Source organism: Lygodium microphyllum, chromosome 12 (assembly GCF_053477565.2).
Source record: "Lygodium microphyllum isolate KBCC chromosome 12, Lygodium_microphyllum_v1.1.10, whole genome shotgun sequence".
Classification (NCBI taxonomy): Eukaryota; Viridiplantae; Streptophyta; class Polypodiopsida; order Schizaeales; family Lygodiaceae; genus Lygodium; species Lygodium microphyllum.
Window position 1 is genome coordinate 81,884,251 of NC_141146.1, and position 11,745 is coordinate 81,895,995.

Consider the following 11,745-nt stretch of genomic DNA (forward strand, 5'->3'; position numbering starts at 1 on the left):
TTGATTTGCTGCTGCTCTAGCCATCTAACATGGGCAAAGACTCTCCATCAGCTCGCTTCAAAGGAGTTAGGTTTCACACCTAGCAAACACGCATCAAACTCTACCTGATGAAGAAGGGCCTCTCGGACATTACCACTGGAAAAGAAAAGAAGCCTTGTGATGCACACCTTGTAGTCACTTGGAAAAAGAACGATGATAAGGCTCACGCCATTATCAAACTGGAGCTAGACAGCAGCTATATCCACCATGTGGATAACTGTGATTCTTCATAGTATACATGGAAGAGACTTGACACTTTGTTTGGTGCACAGTCTATTCATCAAAGTATGGTCTCTTGATTGAGTTTTTTAGGCTTGAAATGAAGTCTAGCACATCACTTGCCACACATCTAAATTACATGGAAGGACTTCTAATCACCCAACTTGCAGGAATCAACATTAAAATGGAAGAAGATATTTGCATGGGTGTTCTATTTAAAAGTTTGCCTCCTGAATATAATAATGTATCAATAACTCTAATCAATATGCCAAACCCTGAACTTGTTGATATCTAGGCATCACTGTTAGAGGAGGAAAAGAAGCTAAAAACTAAGGAAGAACCAAGCACCTCTAGTGATGAACATGCATTATATGTTGGCAAACAAGTACAAAGGCAAGAATGACCAGCTTTTCTGTGACTTTTGCAAAAGGACCGGACACACCGAGAAGTTCTTCCACGCTAGAAAGAGGTCCCAAAAGGCCTATCTAGTTGCAATTAAAAAAGAAGAAGAAAATGGAGCAAAGGAAGAAGAAGAAGAAGAAGACCGCAAGGAGAAGGACAAACCACATTAGTCCTTCTATTTTGATAGACTTCTTTAGCCTTGTATTGCCTAGCCCTAATGCTTCAGACATAAAACTTGTAAACTCCTCAGTTAGCCTTGTACTAAAGCCTCTCTACACTCTGTGAGGCCCCTGCTACAGCCTTAGGATATCCATCATGTTTGTGGTACCCACACTTAGCCTGTCTGCGACAGCCTCTAGAGTTTTGCCATCTTTTTGTTGTGCCCACACTTTGCAAGAGTTGCTTTCACTACAGCCTCTATAAAATTTGTACTTCTAGTTGTGATTGAGGAGGGGTGTTGAGATATTTGCAATCACACCTACTTCATTTCCTTTGTAAGGATCAGTGAGGGATCAAGACCAGAATCCCATATGCATAGTAGGAGAAGTGCTACCATTCAATTCCTATAAAGCATTGTACCTTCACTCTTTTCTAATGCAATGATAGTACTCTTTTCTTTCTAGTAAAGTGTCTATGTCACTGTCCACACACAAGATTGTGTTTATCAGTCCAAGTCTCAATCTTGGAACCTAATTCACTTGTGTCACAATTTGTCTTGTCAGGGTCAATATCTTCATGAGTTTCTACTTCCTTTTTCAACCCCCATAGCTTCTGCATCTGCCATGATCTAGATCCCGTATATTTAACACTAAAGGCACATGGCCAAATTTTGAAAAAGGTGCAACAAGTCGCGGCTCCTTAGTAGGAGGTTTTTACGACAAGGATGCCACCCCCCACCACTCTTTTTGATCTCAAATGCTAGCATAGATATCTTTGCAATGGCTAGATCAATGTGTGGCAAAAAAAAAACACTTAGGGCCTCTTTTAGCTCCCGACTTGCGCTTTTTCACTTTTTCAGCTTTTTCTTGTGTTGAGATTAACATTACTCCCCTCCCATGGCACTGAGGGGTAGTAATTGAAAGGTGGGATGGGTGTAGCCAAATGGCTTTTTGAGTTTGTATGCAAGCCCTTGCAGGGCATGGTGGTGGATGGATCGGCCCTTGAATTTGAAGATAAAGTTTGGGTGAAGATGCTAAGCTCCTTGAGTGGATCTGTCCCTTGAAATTGAAAATTGTGTTGGACGGATCCTTCTTCGAGAATGGAAGTTCCATTTTTGAAATTGACAAGGTGTTGGATGAATGCCTCCTCATGCCTTCCGAGGGTGCTATGACATGAGACTAACATGGCTTCTCCTTATTTTCTTCAAGTTGCCTTTACCCCTTCACCTATGCTCGTGCAAACTTTCCCACTTTCATAGGAGGAAACCTGGCATTTCTCATAAAATGAATTATATTGCGCCTCACACTTTTTGTGCAAGAGCTTCGGAGGTTCTCCCTCATCCTTGAGAGAGCCTTGCTAGAATATCCTATGCTTTCTTTTGTCCTTGAGAGAGCATCCTTCATCCTTGACAGGACCTCCCTCATCCTTGTGCGAGTACCTTGCCAAAATATTCTAAGCTCCCCCACATTTGTTCTGAGGTTGTTGTCCTGCACTTTGCCTGCCCGAGCAAAATGAGTTTCTTCATTCACTTTTTGAATTGGGCTTTCTTGGTTTTCCTCTGCTTTGTTTCGGCTGCATGGTGACATGTGCAACAATGGGAGTGTAAACTAATGATACGATGTTGCGTGGGGATTGGTCTTTGGAAGAAATTGATCAACCGGTTGAAGTGGTGGGGGCCGAGAGTGTATTGCATGGATGATGGAGCCTCCAAAGTTGGTGGGTTACAACATTGATTTTTTCTTAAGAAGAAAAGAAGGTGCACTACCTAGGGGTGTGGCTACCTTACCATGTGGTGCATGGTGCTCATGCAAGTGTAACTGGGAGTTGGATCGAACGACATGAAAGCCTGGGTGTAGTCTCATACTTGAGAACCTAGTTCGTGTATTGTTGGAGGTGTGGTGCGCGGCTTAGGGAGACATTCCTAGAAGTCCTACCCTTGAGGTGCCCTAAGCATGAAGTGGGGTATCAAAATGGGCTAGGGGGTTAGAGACGGAACCAACTGACCAAATCCACTGAATGAGCCTAACTTGAGAACCCCTAGGTGTAGTAACTATGACATGTGGAGCTAACTTCTTCTCTTCTTTCTTTTCTTTTTACCACACATTGATCTAGTCATTGCATAGATATCTTTGCTGGTGTTTGAGGTCAAAAAGAGGGGTGGGGGACAGCATCCTAGTTGTAAAACCTCCCACTAAGGAGCCATGGCTTGCTTCCCCCTTTCAAAACTTGGCCTTGCATCTTCAATCATCCTTCTTCTCTCTTCTTCCCTGTTCTTTGGTGGCTCTGCTTCTGTGGGCTTGACAATTTTCATTTGGACGTGTAGCCCATGCCGTAGGGCCCTGCCGATGATTGCCAGCTTTTTCCTTAAGGACTCAATGGCCTCCTCTTCCTCAGATTGTGTGGCTTCCAAGAGTGTGCAGAGGAAGGCTTGATTTTGGGCTTCCAACGTCACCTGTGGTGCCTCTACCTTGCTCTCTGCTAGCACCTTGTCACCTTCTACAAGGGCTAGTCGGCACGCTAAGGCACTCACTTTTTCTTTGCTCCTATTCACCCAGTTATTTTCTTTTTCTTCATTTCTTCCAGGCTTTCATTGTGCTTGTAGGCTAATGCCCTTAGCCTCTTCTCCTATTCTTCGATTTCTCTTTCCAAGAGATGTTGTTCTTCAAGCTTCAAGGCTAGCCTTTGTTCCAGATTTGCTATATGCTTTTGGTGCTGTCAGCTTCTCTCTTATTCTACTTTTGCTAGCTACTCTACGACATCTTGGATTTTCTCATTTTCTTTTTGCAGAACCTTGTACAGCACGACCAGCTCATTAAAATTGTGTTGCAGGCTCATGAGGTTGTGTATTTCCACCGCGACTTTTGCTTGCCATCTCTCGTCTTCTCCTCCTTTGGCCTCAAGCTTCGCTTTTAGCTCATTGATCTCTCTTTGATAGATGGCCACTTGATAGGTTCTCTCTAATTGAGAAGCTTCCATCATCTCCCTTTCAGACTCAAGCTCAGCTAGGGCTATCTTATTATCTTCCTTTGCCTGTTCCAGCTATGATAGGGTTTCCTGCACATAGGCATCGTAGGTTGTGGACAACCGCAGTATGCAGAGGGACCAGTGGTTGTAGATGTCTCTTTCTTTGGCCGTTTGAGGTCCCGTCTAGATTATGCATCTGCAGCTACCTATCTTCTTGCTCTCGTCTCACAAGGGCTCCTGCACTCGCATCTTGAGTTGTCTCTTTGTTGACCAAGAACTGCACCCATGCCATAAGATTGTTAGCATCTACAATAGTGGAGGAGTCTTGGGTGGGTGCATTGACTAGGGTGGTGGGTACTAGGACAGGTGGGGTAGGGTGGATCAAACCCTTGCCCTTTCCCTCAGTCACTTTGGGTGGCAAGATTTTGGGTGTCTTATAGTTGGTGCTTGGACCTTCATGTCAGGGTGGGCTCATAGCCGCCAACTATTTTTGTCTTGAAGGTTGCTCCATTGAGAGGCAGATAGCGAGAGCTATGTTGTCTTCTTCTTCCTCCTCATCTCCACCTCTTCCTCCTCAGCTCTTCTCTTTCTCTCTTCCTCAGCTCTTATGGATTCCTCCTTTATTCTCTTTGCCTCATCCCTTTCTTCTTTCCTTCGTCATTCTTTTGTGCTTTTGGACTCATTTTGTGCCCCTTCTAGGTCTGTCTTCTTCTTCTTATCCCTCTCTCCTTGGGCCTTCTTTTGCTGCAAAGTCTCTTTCTTTGACTTCTTGGCCCTTTCTTGGCCAGATTGTGCTTCTTGCTCTCCTTTGTCCTCACTTATGGTCCTTTTGTTCGACTGCTCCTATCCTTGGTGCGGAGGGTACATGTATGGCATCCCACTAATTGCCTCATCGTCTTGTGCTTTTCCTAGTACTTCTGTTATGATGGTTTCAAGATTCCTCCAAAGCCAAGGGTGGAGGCCTTTGAGGATGATGATATTCTAGCTTTGGAGGTCGGGGACTCTCCCCTTGTGGTTCTTTCGCCGATGGCTAATGCTTTTTTCGATGTCTCTATCGCCTTCCTCACAAAGCCATTGAGGTTTACCTCATTGAAGGACCGGGCAACAATGCTCTCTAGCATTGGTACATTGATTCTCTTCCTCAAAGCATTATACCATTGGATTGGAGAATAGAGCATGCAACATTTTGGCATGGATTTGAACATCGCGGTCAGGGATGTCAGCTAAGCTGATGTCATTATTGGTGTGGACTATCACTTTGTCCCACCCCTAACATGTCGTACACATCTCGTTTAGATGTTTTTTCACATTGTCTCGTAGGTCTAGTGCTTTTTGCACTAGCTCAAGGCTCAACTCAATTTCTACTTGGTGGGCTTCCTTTTCTAGATGCATCGTGACAATGCCCCAATTTCTGTTGAAGGAACTCGGTGCACTTCTCATAGTCGACAGCTTGGCCAACTGCCTCCGTATACTTTTGTAGATGGCATTGTTCGACAATCCGCTTCACTGGTTGTTCCTTCATGGTGACATTCTCCAAGTTCAAGACACGCGTGAACTTGAACTCGTTAAAGACCCTTGCTTCCACAAAGAGGCCATATTTTTCCTACTCTTCTTTGGAAAATGACAACTTACTAGCTTTTTCTTGGCATGCCATGCTGGTCACCTGTCATGGAGCCATGTTCATCATTAGTGCTTTTCAAAACAATTATTTGTAGAGGGAAAAGGTCACATGCTTGCAGAATTGAAATGCTTAATTATAGAATTTAACTTCTCCCTCAAGCAAGCTATACATTCCCAATTTTATGACGCTTTTCTTAACCCTGAATTGGCTTTGATTTATTTTCATTTGCTTTTGAGTTTCATTTTTATTTCTCCTCCTTACCCCCTCCCCCTACGATGAAAAGAAGAAGAATCCCTCCTAGGATTATGGTTAAGGGGTAAAGGGCATTTTGCACATGGTTGCCGTGTTTACTTTTGCATGAGCCAAGGATAAAAATTGGGGTTGTATTCCATTTGAGCATAGTTGTCCATGTCACAAGGTCTAACACCTACTTGCATGATGTAAGTGATGACATCGAGAAGGAAATCCCCAAAGTTGATTCTGCTAGCAATATGGAGCTCCTCTTTTGTGAGAGTTTGATCTAAATAGGGATGCCATTAGGTGTGGTCCTCAAGGGGCCGATGTCGGACACCCTATAGGAAGTTGGGGCTACATATGTGGGCGGGTTATACTTAGTGGTTTTGATCGCACGTCTTTGTTTAGCATTTTTCATGACTTGGCATCCTTCTAGTTTCCATTGAAGGTGAAGAGCATACCATTTGCGTAAGAAAGAGCATACCGTTTGCGTAAGAAAGAGGAATCATTGGTGGCCGCGAGCTGCTTTAACTTTTTAATTTCCTGGCCCATGGCAAGGACTTTGGTCTTGACATAAGATGTGATCAGGCATTGTTTGTGTGCTTGTTCGATGGAAAGCTCGGTGGCAATGAGTTCCTTAGCTGCCTGGGAAGTTTTGACAAATACGAGTTCAGATTCCTCCCATGAGCAAGATAGCATGTGCATTTTCGTTAGTAAGGCTTGTCCAGAAGACCAAAGTCCAATTGATCGTAACTTTTAGCAAGCATGGTAAACATGGCATCCAAGTGATTGAGGCAAGCAACCCAGTCATCACCTATATTCTCAACTAAGTCTGCGGCCAAGGTAAGAAAGGATCTCCAATGGTAAGAGGGTCTAAGTCCGGCAAGTAGCTTAGGTTTGGTTGGGCTTCATAATTCCACAGTTGTTGGGTGTAGCTCTGGATGTGGTTTTGGCTGGGGTTGTGGCCTTGGTGCACTAGACGTGGCCAATGTGGTTGGTAGCGCATTACTATATGCTAATTCTAGGGTGGTAGTTGGGGTAAAGCTAAAACCCTTGAACACAAGTTTAAATGGGTATCAAAATATCCAAGCCCACCACCTAGGAGCACCCAACCACAAACTCACAAGGCTAGGAACCTTTCCTCAAAACCTAGGAGGCCTAGAAGAAACTACAAGCAACAATGAATGGTCAAGTCACAATGGGTACCTAGGACCTTGTTGCAAGCACAAGGCTATTTGAGGGTAGTACCTGGGTTTGGGTACCTAAACCCAAGATGACCAATGATACTACTCAAATGTCACCCTCAAGCTTGACCACACAAAGCATCAAGAAAAATAAAATATCAGCATCACTAAAGCCTCTGGCTGCAAAGCCCATTACCCTTCCAAAACATAAACCCATCAAGACTCAATTAGTCTATCAACCAAAACTATAGCTCGCTACTCCCTTCATGACTATGAAGTCAACAAAGAATTGAATCCCTGCGATCTTCAAGGGGCAAATTCTTTAATACTCCAAATGGCCACACTTTCATTCCATTGGCTAGGGTGACATTGAACCTAGCATTCTCAACAGGTGAGTTACCCCGGTCCTGGAGTATCACGTGATTCAACACACTAACTCCTACTCCTGTATCCACAATTCCCTTTCTCGTGGTGTCTCCTAGAGCTAGGTCCAATAAGACTATGCATTTCGGTGCCTTTCCAAAAAGCAGTAATGTGTAAGAACTTTGTCATTGAGTGCAACCTCAAACTAGGTATCTGAGTTACTGCATCGTGATCGTGTAGATCGGATGCCCCTTTCCCCATTGGTCCTTCAACCCACTACTTCAGTTCTTGCCATAGTGTCAGATGCTGCCTAAGCAGATCTCCTAGGCTTAAGAGTCACCAGGGTGGTCACTAGCATAGTGAGGAGGTTGTTGGCTACTTGCCTGTAGCGTGTAGACTCTGTTTAAGTGGCATTGCTGTGGTACAGCCATGTCTCTCAACTTTGGTCATGGAGGCAAGACTGGTATGCTTACGCTTGAGAGATCATTGATCTCATCTTCTAATATGGGCTCAACATCCTTTTTTGGGCTTCTTTTACCCACTCCTTGACCCTTTCAATGGGCTTGAGTTGGCACTTCTTTGGAGTGGGATACTCCCCGACCTTTGCACTCCCCTTCTCGGCCATCTTTGGAGCTAACATTTCTACATCTACATCTGTCACCTTTTCTCCAGCAAGCAGCATCGTGGCACTATCAATTTTTAGTGTGACCTTTGCATTAGCTTTCTTTATCCTTTGCTTAAAACTTTTCTTTCCAATTGAGGATCCATCTAAGTTGTTGGGTTTAGGTAGTGATATACCAACCTCCTTTGTCTACCCGCTGCAGATCATGACATGCAACGGGCTAGGTGTTTCCTCTCCGTTAAATGTCTCAACTCCAAACAGCCCCAATGGTATCGACGGCTCATTTGTTGCACTAGGGTGGCTTTATTCTAGGGCATTCGACAAACAGGTGAGTGATTCCACACTTTGGGCATCTAAGATCGGCCTTTTCGTGGTTTGTTTGCTCCTGTTCGAGAGGCAGCGTGAGGATATGTGTCCTGGGTGACTGCAGTTCCAACACGAGATTGGTTCTTTGGTCTGCCCTCCAAATCCTCCACCTCTACCTCTATCTAGTGCCATCACCAATATAAGATGGTAATCCATAAGGATTGCATTGCCCTCTTTGTTATATGACATGTAGGGCTGCAGGTAAGGCTCTTTGTCATTTGGCTCCTCCACGTAGTGGACTAGAGCATCACTCGTTGGATGGGTTACGTAGGGTCTAGGTGGTCCAGGTATGCCTATGGGGTTTATCTCTATCCTAGGAATGGCTAGTTTGGTGTCATTAGGTGCCAGGAGAGCCAATGGGGCTCCCCTTCCAAAAAAGTTTTGCGGCCTATTAGCTAGGTAAGGTTGTCTGTATGGTTGTGAGTATGGGAGTCTCCTCGGTAGCCTTCAATGCATGACATCATGATGGTATCTATCAAAATTGGTGCAAGGTCAGGACCTTGGGTCCTGACACTCAGCTGACAGGTGGCTTCCGCCACAATATACTCATTGGACATGAGTGCGTGTTGGTCGTCTTATCATTTCTTGTAATTTGGTTGGCTTCATTTTCATCTTTGCTAGCTCCCATGCCCTTTTCTTTATCCTGAGTGCTTGGGCTTGATCTTTCACTTTTGGCATTGAAACTTTGTCATAGTTTCTAGTGTTAGTCTCCTCTCGAGTCAAGCTCTTGGAGCTTCTCTCTTTGAGTTGGTCATCCACTCTGATTGCCTCGTCAAAGGCCCTAGCTAGCGTGTCTCACTGCAAGCTTGAATTGCTTGCCAAGGCCTTGTAGAGTTCCTCACTTCGTATCCCATTGATGAAGATTGTGGAGACCACTCTTTCGGTTGGTCTCGCTGGGATTCTTTTGAAGAGAATCTCCACGTGGGTGACGTAGTCTCTTATGTCCTCCTTGACTTTCTCCTTGATGATCATCAACCGCACCAGAAGGTTATCGGAGTACCCAGACTCAGAGAATCTCTTAATGAAGAGACTCTTAAGGTTGTTGAATTCAGTCCGCTCATCAGCAATGTCCAAACTCATGTATTAGGTCCTACCCTTATCTCTTAAGCAAAGGTCCTACCCTTATCTCCTAAGCATAGACCAAAAGCTTGTGAGTGCAAAGTAAGATGGGTGAGGCTGTTGGCCTCACAGACTTGCTCCTCCAACTACTTTAGAAGCTATATGGATCATCGTTTGGCTGGTACTTGTCTAGCTGCTTAGCCACATCAGGGATTTTTTATTGGCTCTTAAAGCCCAGGTTAACCCCTAATCTTGCAAGCAACGAGGTTGCCATTGCAGCAACGCTATGCTCTGCTGACACATTCTCTAATAGTCGCTTCCTAAGAAATTCACTCAACGTGAGGTCCCCTTCTAGCCCTCTTTCCCTCTCTGTGTCAGGTCTTGTCCTATTTCTGCTTGCTAGGGCTAGCACTTGCTGAATGTCATGTATTTCTATGTTATGTCGCAAGCTTCTCGCTTGTTGTTCCTGATTGTAGGTCACTATGGCCTGCAAAGCTTCCTGCACTAGTCTTCTCTCCTCTTCAAGGTCCGCTATGATATCCCCGGACGTCCTATTGTGGTGGTTTGTTGTCTGTGTCTGTAGATCGTAATTGGTGACTAGCCGCTGGATTTTTGTCGAGAAACCACCTAGGTCAAGTTCTTTGTCACTTCTGTGGTTAGTGCCTGACTTTGCTATGTTTGCAGTCTCGTGCTCCACTAGGTTGTCGATGAGATTGATCAAGTCGAGTAGATCCACTCCTCCAATGTTGTCGGTCCTTGCTTGGCCCTACGCTTGGGGTTCTCGATCACCCAACTATATTTCAGGGTCTTCTCCTTCTAGTGGGTTCATTGAGATTGTTAGGTTTGAGTGAGTTCCTTATTTTTTACAAACACTCCTCAACTTACACTCACTCAGTGTATGTGTGCACGTGCTCTCTTCCATACACCATGCGCATCATGCTTTCTACTTTTCCTAGGTGCACTTTAAGTATTGAAAAACAATGTGAGTGCGAGTACAAAGTGATAGTTGCAGCTCTCATACTCTTGTCTATGTACTCGGTATAATGGGGCTCTAGGCTCGATTCCCAGTCGCTTCCTCTAGTCTCTAGGGTCTGTGCTACATTGTTCAGCAGCTTGCTTAAGGTCAAATGGGGTCTGTTGGATAGCCTATGGCTCTAAGTGTGTTGAATATGCTGATATGAGTGTCATCAGTATACATGGTTATTCGGGTGTGATTTTTAGGATCAAAGTTTCCTATAAGGATTTTGGTGAATTCTCTTGTTGCGGGTGGTACTCTTGTCACCTCGGACACGCTAAATTTGTCAATTTTGATGTTTCAAGATTTGGTCTGATTCTACAGTGTCCAATTTCAGGAATTGGGCATTCGCTTTGACATGTGTCCGATTTTAGCTCTCCGATTCTGGGATTGTCAGATTATAGGATGTCTGATTCTCAAAAATCGGACAAGGTATCTCCGATCGGATAGGTCAGGTTAGTCTGATTTGAGTGTGTCTGATTCCCAAAATCGGACAGGGTTAGGTCTGAGTGTTTGATCCTCAGGATCAGACACGTGGTAGTGGTCCGATTATTGGGTGTTCGAGTGTCCGAGTGTCCGAGTTCGATTTTCTAGGTCCGATTGGACTCATCAAGTTGGTCCAAGTGGTCGTCTAGCTCTTAGAATTGGATGGATGTAGGGCATCTGAGCATCCGATTCTGGGAATCGGAGACCTACAGGTCGCGTCCGATTCCACTGGCACGTAAACGTCGAGAAAGAAATTCTATTCAGGCTAATGATTTTTGGCCATACATGCTATCAAGGTTCACCAGAATCAAAGGTTAGATGCATAGAAAGGTTTCTACACACCTGATCCAAACAATAAACTCTTGTGGCCTTCAATCCATTCAGTGGAAGCACAAGTCTTGCACAAGCTCTCAAGCTCTCTCTCTCTCTCTCTCTCTATATATATATATATATATATATATACTGTAGAACATGAAAATGTGGTCTCTCTTTGCCTCCTGAGGTCTTAAACCCTATTGTTCGACTCAACCTTAATCTACTGGCCGATCACTCTCCCGTGTGATTCTAACACCTCCAAGTACTCCTTTTTTCCATTTTTCTCCCTATTTATGCCATGATTGGACCTGTTACAGTAGAAACCCTAAAGTTTTCTCCTACAATTTATTGGTTCTAACCTACTCTAAGTGCAACAAAATCAAAAACAAAAAACTGAAATGCTTTCTCCTACTTGCCTAATCATCAAAAAACCAAAATACTTACTTATTTTCAAGATTAAAAACCAAAAACCTCCTACCTATCTCAAGCTCTGGTTCGGGGATAAAACCCTTGCTTCATTGCTTGATCTGAGACACACAAGTGCTCAAGCTTGAATCTGTTGGTCTCGGCAACAACAGAACCAAAATGTGGAGATGAGGCTCCGCTCAACCGTTAAGACCCATGGTTATTCTTCAAGCATTTCAAGCAAACACCTATGGATATCTCTCACCTTGCCGACACACCTTCGATCCTACCG